At 43.9% G+C, this 12,206-nt stretch overlaps 1 pseudogene; it reads right to left on the reverse strand.

The window, feature by feature from the left end:
* Positions 1-8,831: 8,831 nt before the first annotated feature.
* Positions 8,832-11,909, reverse strand: LOC112897090 (annotated as a pseudogene).
* Between the last annotated feature and the right edge of the window lie 297 nt (positions 11,910-12,206).

A 12,206-nucleotide genomic window follows, 5' to 3' on the forward strand; every position in this document is an offset into this window, starting at 1 on the left:
ATCATGTGCGAAAACTGCCGCAAACAGTCCAATGGGATAGGCTGCAACTTCCTCCGGATGCTGTTCACAAAAGGTAGTAATAGCCTTAAGGGCTGCTGCTTCAAAAGTGTCCACAAGACGATATCCGACAACCTCTATCTCAAGAGATTGCCACCCAAGGATAGGATGTTGGAAAAAAGTAACAGTGGCTCGGCATCGAGGGACTCCGACCTCAACATACTCACGACCCTTATACTGGGGTGGGTACCGATAGTGAAATATACGAAGTGTATCCCACAAGATTTTCAGAAACCCTTCCCAATGTAAACAAGTGGTGTGAGCATATCCCTCAGCATCCCAATAAATCCTCTGAACATCTACCACTTGAATCAAAAGGATTCAAATGTTAGATTGGGTATAACTTCCTGAAGTTTGATAAAGGTTGTGGAAAGATGTGAATCAAACTTATGGAAATGCTAGAATACACCAAGATAGACATCCAACTGAGAACTCACAAGGTAAATGGAATAAGATATTTGATTCTGGTCACAGCAAGGATGGGAGATCTAGTAGTTATGATAGATTTGGTGGATGAAGCAAGGATACCGAGATACTAAACCCTATGGCTGTATGATCATTTCTAGACTGCACTTATGGATAACCACACTCTAAATATCCTTATCACAACATAAACACGAGTTTTAATTCACAATCAATTCAAAGATGCATGCACGCACTAACGTCCTCACAAACCAAAATAACTGCCCATTAATCTAGGTCTTACATAGTTAATTATGGTGGCATAATTGATACGTCTCTCCCTATAATATCTAGTCGATAATCCTAACCGTTCAGAACCTATCGATTCGTGGTTAGCGTACCTGCAGAAAACCACAATATATATCATGAACCTTTCATGCCAGCATGTCATGAAAGCGTCCCCAAAATTACTGTTCACTATAGAAACAGCATCTGTACAATTACCGCTGTATAGACAATGTTAACATACGTTATCAAAATAACGTATTCACGGGGGTACCGCAAAATGCAGGTGTATGAACAGCGATCGCCATACCCTGTGCCTAACCATATACTCCCAATCTAATCAATCTAAGTTGATATATTGGCAGCATCTCAAGTAGGCCACTGCTTGAGAAACAGCGTTCGGTTCGCATCACCGACGGGAAGGCTAACTCCCCAGTTAGCTGAGGATCCTTACCTTCTTACCTCATCGTCGAAGTGTTGGTACAGAATGTAAAGTTGGGTTGTGCATAAATTTAAGTTTTGACGGAAAAGTAATGCTGGTAGTTAGAGTTATATACTATAGCCACCTATAATTCCCTTAATAAACATTACCCTAAGGCTTTACGTACTAGGCACAATCCTTAACGAAACCAACGTAGTTTTGCCAAATACTTTGTTGGTCAAATTTTATACTAAAAGTATTTTTAAGGCAATTTATATCTCCGGAGTACACTTGTTAGCTCTGATACCAGCTGTGGCAGAACCAACTTGAATTACACCGGCTCAAGTGCGTTGATCCCTTCTTGGAAGGCATTAAAGGCTCAACCGCACTTCAAATGGTGTAACCCCATGGTCTGTTGGGTAAAGTCCCGATAAAACCACCTATCATAGGATCAAAATAAGGTACCTTGCACGAAGGCGAGTGCAGAGATACAACTGCCAACCATTTTTACATCATAAGCATAATATTACATTAGTATTCAAACATCGTAGCAAGAACTAGCTAGTACGAATTTGTACAATATTGTTTAGGTTGAAGTATCTGCTGTGACACCCTAGGTATCAAATAGAGCAAGCCAATAGGAAGAATGTTTTGGTGTGATTAAATTGTGTTAGAACTAAGTTAGGATATGTAAATAAGGGTATTTGTGTAAATATATGAAAGTACAAGCCCTTTTATGTAACTTAGTTGAAATATAAAAGTAACACCCAAAAGTTTCCAAGGGTCAAAATGTAAAAGTGGAAAAGTAATCATGACCAGACATAAATGCTTGCAACTAAGCCCAAGAGTCCCTAAAATTTACACTACTAGGACAAAACTTATGTAAAGATTGATTTGAGTGCAAAATGGTAAAATAAAACATTGTGCTTTAGGTTTCTAAACTGGAGTCCTAAAGCAAAGTTATAGGATTTGAAAAGTTCTACAACTTCTATTTTGAACATTTCCTCATTAGAGCACTGGATCAGTGGGAAATTTCTATTTGCAGTGCAGTCCCTGAGGTTTTTGTAATTTCCAATGAGGCCCCTCGGACCTCCTTCCCTCTTCTTCCTCCTCTGGCACCTCCTCTGCTTCGCCTGCTGCTCCTCTGCCGCCGGTGTCAGTGCCGCTTCCCCGGCCATGTGCTGAGCCTCGGCCGCTCCCCGGCGCCATCTCCAGCTCCTAGACGCTCCACGCGTCGCTCCCAACCCGAGCACCTCTCTAGCTCCTCCTCCCTGGCCCTCTCGCGCGCGTGCCACGCTTTCCCGCGGCTCTGCCGCCGCCATCTCGCCGCCGCCGTGGCACTGCCCGTGCACACCCCCTCGCCCCCTCTTTTCTGGTTCAAGAGCAGCACTAGCTCCCTCTCTCCCCATTCCATTACCGTTTTTACTCTCTACTTGCCCGGAACCCTGAGCACCACCGCCGCCGCCATCTCCTCCAACTCCGGCGCCCTCCCGTTCGCCGTGGGCAGCCCGCTCCAATTCTTCCCGCACCACCACAACCCCCTAGGAAGTTTCCCCTCACTCCACTCACGCTCCCAAACCACTCCCCGTGGCCGGACCTCCACCAGAGCTACCTCGCCGCCGTTACCACTTCGCCGGTGAGTTCCTGTCCGCCGTCGAGCTCTTACCTCCACCCCTCCTCTGTCCAATTCGACTACTCCAATAGCTTCCCCTCATCCTCCTGCAGCTATCAAGCCCGAGCTTGACCCTTCTCCTCGCCGGGAACCCCCTCGCTGACAAGCGCCCCTCCGCCGCCGCCTCGGCCGCCGTGGGAACGCCCCCTCCAATCATCCCCTCCCCTTACCAAGACCTCCAGAAGGTGCGCCTTGAGCTCCTGAAGCCCGTTGACCACTCCGCCTCCAACCCCCGCCATTTCCCTCATCGGAATTTGGCCGGCGACCTCCCTGCCCTTCTTCCCCGACGAGCCAAGGGCATCCCTGTATTGATTTCAAAAGTTCTAAGGGTGTCCCTGTAAATTTCCAGAGCCCCCCCAATTCAAAAGCTGTGAACTTCAAAAATGTGTAGAAAATTCAGAAAAATACCAAACCAGTTTTGTTGGAATCCTTGAGTTAAATTCGACTACTGTTATGTAATGAGTTTGAGCTATATGTGTGTATTTTCTGATATAGATTAAATACTAGGAAATGAGTACTTTATTTGTATCTCATGTTATAGGCATGTGTTATTGCTGAATTTTGGAACTTAGGTTGTATGTGTCATGTATAGCTCTGTGTAAAAATCTCGAGTTCTTTACTGCTCATTTTCTTAGAAATTCGAGTACCTTTGTTATATGTTGATAAAAGATTTATAATTTAATTCTAGATGTATTCTTTCATGTTTAAGGCTGAAAATTTCACCTTAGTTTTGCTTCAGCATGCTGAATCTAAAATAAAACTTTGAGAGTCAGAATCTAAGTATAACTCCAATAGTAAATTTAAGTTTAGATTCAAAGAAAAATTCATGAACCATAGCTCTAGTTCATGAAAAATTATGAAAATAATTTGAGAAATTGCTCTTAAGTAAGGTAGCATACCACAAATTCTCAACCCATGATCAGGTGTAGAACCACTAAAATAAATAAAACTTGATAAGTAGATCCATATTAAATAATAACCTAAGGTTGTTAAAGATAATTAGCTAGTTAAATAGCTAAAGGTGATTTATGTGATTAATCAAACATGTTACCTCATGTAATTAATTAAATGTTTAGAGTTACCACCCCTGTTACTTAATGCAACTAAGTAAATAAGTTAATACTCGATAAATGACTGTCCAGTAAGGGGCAATTGTGTTGTATGCTAATATATAATGTTATGTTCATTGGATTGCAATTTTATCATGAAGTAAAATAACAATCTACGCATTTTCTAAACTGCATTCTTCTCATCACATGTAGACTCGATGCTTCTCGCCAACGGTGATTATCAGATTCTTCCGGAACCTGAAGTGGAAGTCTCTGAAGACGCCGGGAACATCGTTGGAAAATTAACTGAAGCCCCGAACCCGAGTTCGGAAGGATTTAATAACATCTCTGACCCCAGCCCCGCTAGTGAAGGCAAGCCTCGGACATAAACCCACTACTTTATTTACACTGCAATCTACATTTATAGTATTCTTGTGCATTAAGTTCTTAGGAATTGTTTGGAAACCCTAGCTGCATATTCCTAGGAACCGATGTAATGAATACTGGAATCTGAGTCCTTATCGCATAGATGCTATGCTAATAGGACCGGTAGAAGTCGAGTGATTTCCTGTCACTCGCGCGATATAGGAATTGGTTGTTTCCGATCCTGCAATCACTATAAGGATGACGGACGGGGTTATGTGCAGCAACATGGAAAAGAATGATACCCCGTCTGTGTTGATGAATTTGGTTAAGGTCGCAGTGTGTGGTAGTGGCAGTTAAGCGTTTGAAAGTACTAGCCACATGCCGCGAAATATGGTAGGCGGTAAGCCTAGTAACCAATCGGCCCGGCAAGTGGACTCGTCCCCCACCACTCGACTTTTATTTTATGTTTACACGCACCGACTGTGGGAGTACGTTCTGCGGAGCAGATGGGAATACGGTCATGTAGTCGCACTACAGACGTATGTCCTGCACATTGGATGTGTGTATGGTCCAACAGTCGCTTGTGGTGGCTTTGTTCCACGACCCGGAATGAAAGGCAAACGGTTGCTTCGGAATGACCTGTTGGTGTTCCAAGCGTGTGAGTTAGGTTTACCTTGCAAGGGTTGAAATTCGATTCAGAATCGTTCGTTTCTCGCGGAGAATGAGACTGCTTAACTCTTTTGCCACATAGAGTAACAAGAGAAATATTGATGATGAGTAATACTGGTGTATGTTTAAAAAGACTCTAACTTGCTTGAGTAGTTACAGGTGCTCACTTAGAATGGTTAAAGGAACTAGAATCTGAAAGGTAAAATATGAAAGTAAGGACCTACTCTTTGTTGCTTTTCAGCTAAAACAAAACCCAAAACCCCATTAAAGCCTTCATGGTCTCATTATGGGCTAAGTATACCCAATACCGAGTAAGCCTTGCTGAGTATTAGAGTACTCAGCCTTGCCTTATGATTTTATTTCAGGTAATGTATCTGAAGACCCTACTCTTTCCATGCCTTGGCCCTATACTTTGCCTGATGGTTGGTCCGTGGAATGGAACCCGTCCTCGGCCAACACCGACCATAACGAGTGAGATCATGCCCTGGCTTAGCATGATGTCCATATTGGCGACGTCTACAGTTATCGTACCTTGAATTCCGCTGCTGTGAACTTGAATTTTTAAACTGGTTTGTAATAATAAGTTCTAAGTTCAGAACCTTTGTTACTTCTACAAACTCATGTAACATAAGTGCTTGAGATGTAAAATGTGATGGTGATTGTATCTCTGGACTCGCCTTCGTGCGAGGTATCTCGTTGGATCCTGCTTTTGGTGCTTTATCGGGATGTTACCCGACAGGCCAAGGGATTACACCGTTTGAAGCACGTTGGAGCCCTTGAGAGAGAGGACTTGCGTACTTGAGCCGGTGTAATTCAGGTTGGTTCTGCCACATCTGCAGCGGAAACAAAACGCAACACTATAGACATCGCACAATGGATGTTTGAGCTAAGCCCATGCTCAACATCACTCGGAGGGACCTGTGTTGGCCGGGGACGGATCCCACTCCACGGACCAACCATCGGGAAGAGCATAGGGCCATGGCACGGGTAGAGTAGAGTCCTCAGGGGGATTACCTGGAATAAAAGTCACAATGCAAGGCTGAGTATGCTAATACGCAGCAAGGCTTACCTGTTTCATGGTATACTTAGCCATGTAACTAGACTATGAAGGCTTTTAATGGTTCTGGGTATAGTTTTCAGCTGAAAGCAACAAAGAGTAGATCCTTACTTTCAAATTTTAGTTTTCAGGTTCTAGTTGATTATCCATTCTAGGTAAGCAACTATAACTATTCAAGCATGGTAGAATCTTTTAAACAAACATCATCTTTGATAACCATAAGGTTGCTCTTGTTACTCTATATGGCAAAGGGATCAAGCAGTCTCAATCTCCGTGAGAAATGGACGATTCTGAATCGATTTTTACAACCTTGCAAGGCAAACCTAACTCACACGCTTGGAACATCCAATGATCGTTCCGAAGCAACCGTTTGCCTTTCATTCCGACTTGTGGACCAGGGCCACCACAAGCGACTGTAGGACCATACGCACATCCAATGTGCAGGATGTACGTCTGTAGCGCGACTACATGATCGTACTCCTGTCCGCTTGTGCGAAACGTACTCCTACAGTGTGCGTGACTGTAGGACGTACTCACATCCGCTGCGGAACGTACTCCCGCACGTTGGTGCATGTGTGAGAAACCAAATTATGAGTGGTGGGGGGTATGTCCACTCCTCGGGCCGATCGGGTACTAGGCTTACCGCTTACCATATTTCATAGCATGTGGCTAGTACTTTCAAACGCTTAACCACCGCTACCACACCCTGCGACCTAAGCAACTTTTATCAACACAGTCGGGGTTTTTACCAAGGTCATGAATCATAATCATAATCACAACCCCGTCTGATATGCACCGAATTGGTACGACGAAGGGTGGCCCGATCTTCACGATAGTACATTTTGGTAATGGGAATAACTTGCTGAAAAAAATTCAGCGGGGTAAAAGGCTTTACACCTGGCCAAGGTTGGATGCGACCAAGCGACGGGGAGAGAGACACCGAAACCGCGAAGACTTCGACTCGATCTCCGAACGACCGCAGAACCACAACCGGAGCTAATCCACACAAGACGGGGCAGCCGTACTGGAACCCGCAGAGCACGAATTAGTAGATCTTAGAGAGATCTCTCCACAAGTTCAAGAAGAGCAAGGAAGAACAAGGGTTGAGTAAGACACTCAAGCAGCTCGGCTGCAAATATCACTGGGATAATCTTAATTCATCCAAAAAAAGTTGTTCTTGGCTTACAAATAAGGGGTATTTATAGTAACAACTAGTCTCTAAAAATAGATGTGAACTGAAAGAGCCACGTGGGAAGGTGGAAGGCCAACTGGCTTGATCATTCATGCAGTGATCGTCAATTTCCCGCGTGTCTTCTGGCCTTTTGAGTGGTCTTCAATGTTTTAATCATAACTCCACCTAGGAACATCCAAAAAACGTGGGACCAGATGTGTTGGAAAGATAATTTGATAACCTTTCACACCATGTGTAGCATGCTTCACGAAATATTGTACAGTGATACAGTTTCTCACGGAAACTTGGATATCAGGCTGACTATTGATCTTCTGAACAGTCTGCACCAAAAGCACTCGGCTGCCAAGCTGGAAGCTCTAAAGCACTCGGCACTTAGTGGCATTAGAAAGTTGACTTCAACACCTTTCCAACAAGTACTCATGGACCTTCACAGCTTCTATGAATCAAGAGATATGACTGTTTCTTCATGACAGTTCTGCCAGGCCGAACTGGTTCGACGTAGTTCTCCTCTCTGGTTCAGTCTCGGTGTGTCCTTGTCATCCTCCTTGGTGACACTGAGTAATAGCAACATGCACGATTTAGGAAGTATATAATTCTCATTAATAAATGGAATTTCACAAAGTAGCGCGTGCACCTCTTGTTGTAGCTGTTTAGCTCGGCTACGAGTAATTGGTCCATCAAAGACATGAGCTGGTGCAGCTTGACTTAATGATTGTTCCATCTTGCTTGATGTAATCGGTATACTTGATGGTGTGGTCGGCGTGGGCATATCATCCTCCCCCCCTTGAAAAAGAGTCGTCCTCGACTCTTCCAATCCAAAGAATGGAGAGAGGTCGGACACATTGAAACTGGTACTCACACCATAAGTACTTAGCAGATCAATTTCATAAGCGTTGTCGTTGATCTTGCGTAGAACTTTGAATGGTCCGTCAGCCCGGGGTTGCAATTTGCTCTTGCGCAGCTCTGGAAAATGATCCTTTTGAAGGTGCACCCAAACCAAGTCCCCTGGTTCGAACAACACCTTCCTGCGACCCTTGTTAGCGTGTTTCTCATACTTCTTGGTCATCTTTTCAATATTGGCCCGAGCTCTATCATGAATGTTCTTGACAAATTCAGCTCGCTTGCTTGCATCGAAGTTCACACATTCCTGCATGGGTAAAGACAAAAGATCTATGGGAGCAGTGGGTGTGAATCCATATACAATTTCAAATGGACAAAATCTAGTGGTCGAGTGTACTGCCCTATTGTATGCAAACTCAACATGTGGCAAGCTTTCTTCCTATAGTTTCAGGTTCTTCTTAAGGACAGCTCGGAGCAACATTGATAGTGTTCGATTCACAACTTCAGTTTGGCCGTCCGTTTGCGGATGACATGTTGTGGAGAACAGCAGTCTTGTCCCAAGTTTGCCCCACAATATCTTCCAAAAGTAGCTTAAGAACTTGGTGTCATGATCCGACACAATGGTACGTGGTACTCCATGTAGTCGCACGATTTCCCTGAAAAATAATTCAGCAATACGGGAAGCATCGTCGCTCTTGTGGCAAGGAATAAAATGTGCCATTTTGCTGAAACGATCAACCACGACAAAAATTGAATCCCTTCCCCTTTTGGTCCGTGGTAACCCAAGAACAAAATCCATTGAAATGTCCTCCCAAGGTGCATTAGGAATAGGAAGAGGAGTATATAAACCATGAGGGTTCAGACGAGACTTGCTCCGTCTTCTTGGCTCCAAAATGGCCCATAAGTCCACCTGCATGAGCTTCCTGCACGAGTAAAATTCGAGCAGAGCAATCTGGAATACAAAGTTTGTTAGCGCGAAAAAAAAATCCATCATGCACATGATACTTTTCCCATCCTTTGCCATTACCGCACTTGGCATATGGTTAAGCAAAGTACGAATCAGTGGCATATAATTCCTTTATACTTTCCAATCCGAGAATTTTAGCATCAAGTTGTGTGAGCAAAGCATGACGTTGAGATAAAGCATCAGCTACAATATTGTCTTGACCTTTCTTATATTTGACAATATAAGGAAAGAACTCAATAAATTCACTCCACTTAGCATGTCGTTTATTCAGTTTTAGTTGTCCCTTAAGATGTTTCAATGATTCATGGTCTGAATGTATCACAAATTCTTTAGGATAAAGGTAGTGTTGCCAAGTTTCCAAACTCCGAACGAGAGCATATAATTCTTTATCATAAACTAAATAATTCAAAGTCGGACCACTTAGCTTTTCACTGAAGAATGCAATTGTTCTCTTTTCTTGCATCAGCACGCCTCCAATCCCAACTCCACTTGCATCACATTCAATTTCAAATGTCTTGTTGAAATCAGGAAGTGCAAGGACTGGGGCTGTTGTGAGCTTCTTCTTTAATTCTTCAAAAGCCTTTTGTTGTGCTTCTCCCCATTTGAAAGGTACGTCTTTCTTGGCCAGCTCATTGATTGGAGCAGCGATCGTGCTGAAATCTTTCACGAAGCGCCGGTAGAAACCAGCAAGTCCAAGTAAGCTTCTCACTTGGCTCACGTTCTTTGGAGGCGTCCATTCGTGTACAGCCTTGACTTTCTCATCATCCACCTCCACGCCTTGTCCTGAAACAACAAAACCAAGGAAAACTACCTTGTCGGTGCAGAAGGTGCACTTCTCAAGGTTAGCGTACAATTTTTGTTCACGCAGGACAGCAAGCACGCTCTGGATATGTGCAACATGTTCTTCAAGAGTCTTGCTGTAGATTAGGATGTCATTAAAATAAACTACAACAAATTTACCAATGAAAGTTCGAAGCACATGATTCCTTAATCGCATAAATGTACTAGGTGCATTTGTTAAACCGAAGGGCATCACTAACCATTCATACAATCCAAATTTTGTTTTAAAGGCTGTTTTCCACTCATCTCCTTCTTTCATACGAATCTGATGATAGCCACTTCTTAAATCAATTTTAGTAAAAAAATTAGCACCACTAAGTTCATCAAGCATATCATCTAAGCGAGGAATGAGATGCCTATATCTTACTGTGATGTTGTTAATTGCGCAGCAATCCACACACATTCTCCAAGATCCATCTTTCTTAGGCACTAAAAGAACAGGGACAGCACAAGGGGAAAGACTTTCCTGTACATACCCTTTTTTCATCAATTCCTCCACTTGGCGCTGAATTTCTTTTGTCTCCTCTGGGTTGGTGCGGTATGCAGCCCTGTTCGGAAGTGACGCACCAGGAACCAAGTCGATTTGATGTTCGATCCCTCTCTTAGGTGGCAGCCCTGGTGGTACTTCATCCGGAAAGACATCTTCATATTCCTGCAAGACATTCAAAATAGTACTCGGTAGGGTAGAGGGTAAGGCAATAGTAGAAACAAAAGTGTCCTTGTACATAAGTACAAAGAATATGGCATCGGGTTCACTCAATTCTTTGATATCCCCCTTCCTAGCCATCATTACTAAACCCTCTTTTCCCGGTTTCTGGGTTCTTTGCAGCTGTGGGGTTTGATTTGGCTGTGGACACTCGGCCTTACTATTTTTGTGGCTCACTCGCAAGTGGTGCTCGCTCTCGCGCTGTTTCTTCTTGATATCATCCTTCAAAATTTCTTCCGGTGTCAAAGGAAGCAAGGAAATTCGCTCTCCTTTGTACACAAAAGATAGCTTGTTGGTCCTTCCAAAAATCTGGACATCACGATCATATAGCCATGGTCGACCGAGCAGCAACTGGCAGGCTTGCATAGGCCCCACGTCGCACTCCACATGATCATTGTATTTACCAACAGAGAATGGTACAGTCACAGTATGATTGACACGCAGCGCACCACAATCATTAAGCCACTGCATCTTGTATGGACTAGGATGACGCCATGGTTTCAGTCCCAGTCTGTCCACCAATTCTTGGCTAGCAATATTGTTGCAGCTGCCATTATCAACGATGATGCGACACACCTTATCTTTGATTAGTCCACGGGTATGGAACAAATTATGTCGCTGCCCATTGTCTTCCTTTTCTGCTGTTATACTAAGCACTCGTAGAGAAATAAAGCAATTATGTTCTCCTTCTTCAGGCTGGATCTCATTCCCTTCCTCCTCAATTTCTTCATCAAATATCGGTCCAGCATCTTCCGGATCACTCTCAGATTCCCATTCACCTTTCTCATTCAACAACATGGTCCTCTTGCTTGGGCATTGGGCAGCAATGTGCCCACGGCCGTGGCATTTATGGCATACAATTTCTCTGCTTCGAGAAGAAGATGTAGCTCCCGAGACATTGCTTTGGGCTGCTGAACTTGCAGCGGGTCGCTGCTGAGTTGTTGGTGATGATGCTGTGAAGGCTGCCATCTTCGATGGAACAAATGATTGAGAAGACTTGGCTGCAGCTCCTTGAGATCGTCCACCACCATAGGAAGTACTTGACTGCTGTTTGCGCCATGGGGCAGCAATAGAATGACTTCCATAAGATTTTCCACGTGACTCTTGCTGAATCTTCTTCTCTGTTTGCATAGCTTGATCAACAAGATCCTGCAAGGTATGATATGGAAACATCTCCACAAAACCAGAAATTTCTTCATTAAGACCTCCTAGAAATCTTGCCATAGACTCTGCATCTTCTCTTATTCCAGCCCGCACCAACAGTAGCTCCATCTCCTTGAAATACTCATCAACTGATCTCTTCCCTTGTTTTAACATTTGCAACCGGTTCCTGAGATCACGCTGATAGCTAGATGGCACGAATCGCCTTCTCATCACTTGCTTCATCTGCTCCCATGTATTGATATATCCGCGTCCCAAATCATGTTGATTCTCCTGCACTTGGTTCCACCAAGTGAGAGCGTATCCAGAGAGTTCCACCGAAGCAAGATTCACACGGCGCTGAGCTGAAAGATTATGTACTCGGAATATTCTCCTTTCCAGTAAACTTTGGAATACTCAACTTGACACGAGCGATGTTATCTAGGTTGTCATGAGGACGACGACCACGATGGTATTCCCTTTCTTCAAAATCAGCAGGCCGGCGATGATGACGCCGATCAAACCTGCCACCTTGACCGAAAG

The sequence above is a fragment of the Panicum hallii genome, chromosome 1 (assembly GCF_002211085.1).
Source record: "Panicum hallii strain FIL2 chromosome 1, PHallii_v3.1, whole genome shotgun sequence".
Classification (NCBI taxonomy): Eukaryota; Viridiplantae; Streptophyta; class Magnoliopsida; order Poales; family Poaceae; genus Panicum; species Panicum hallii.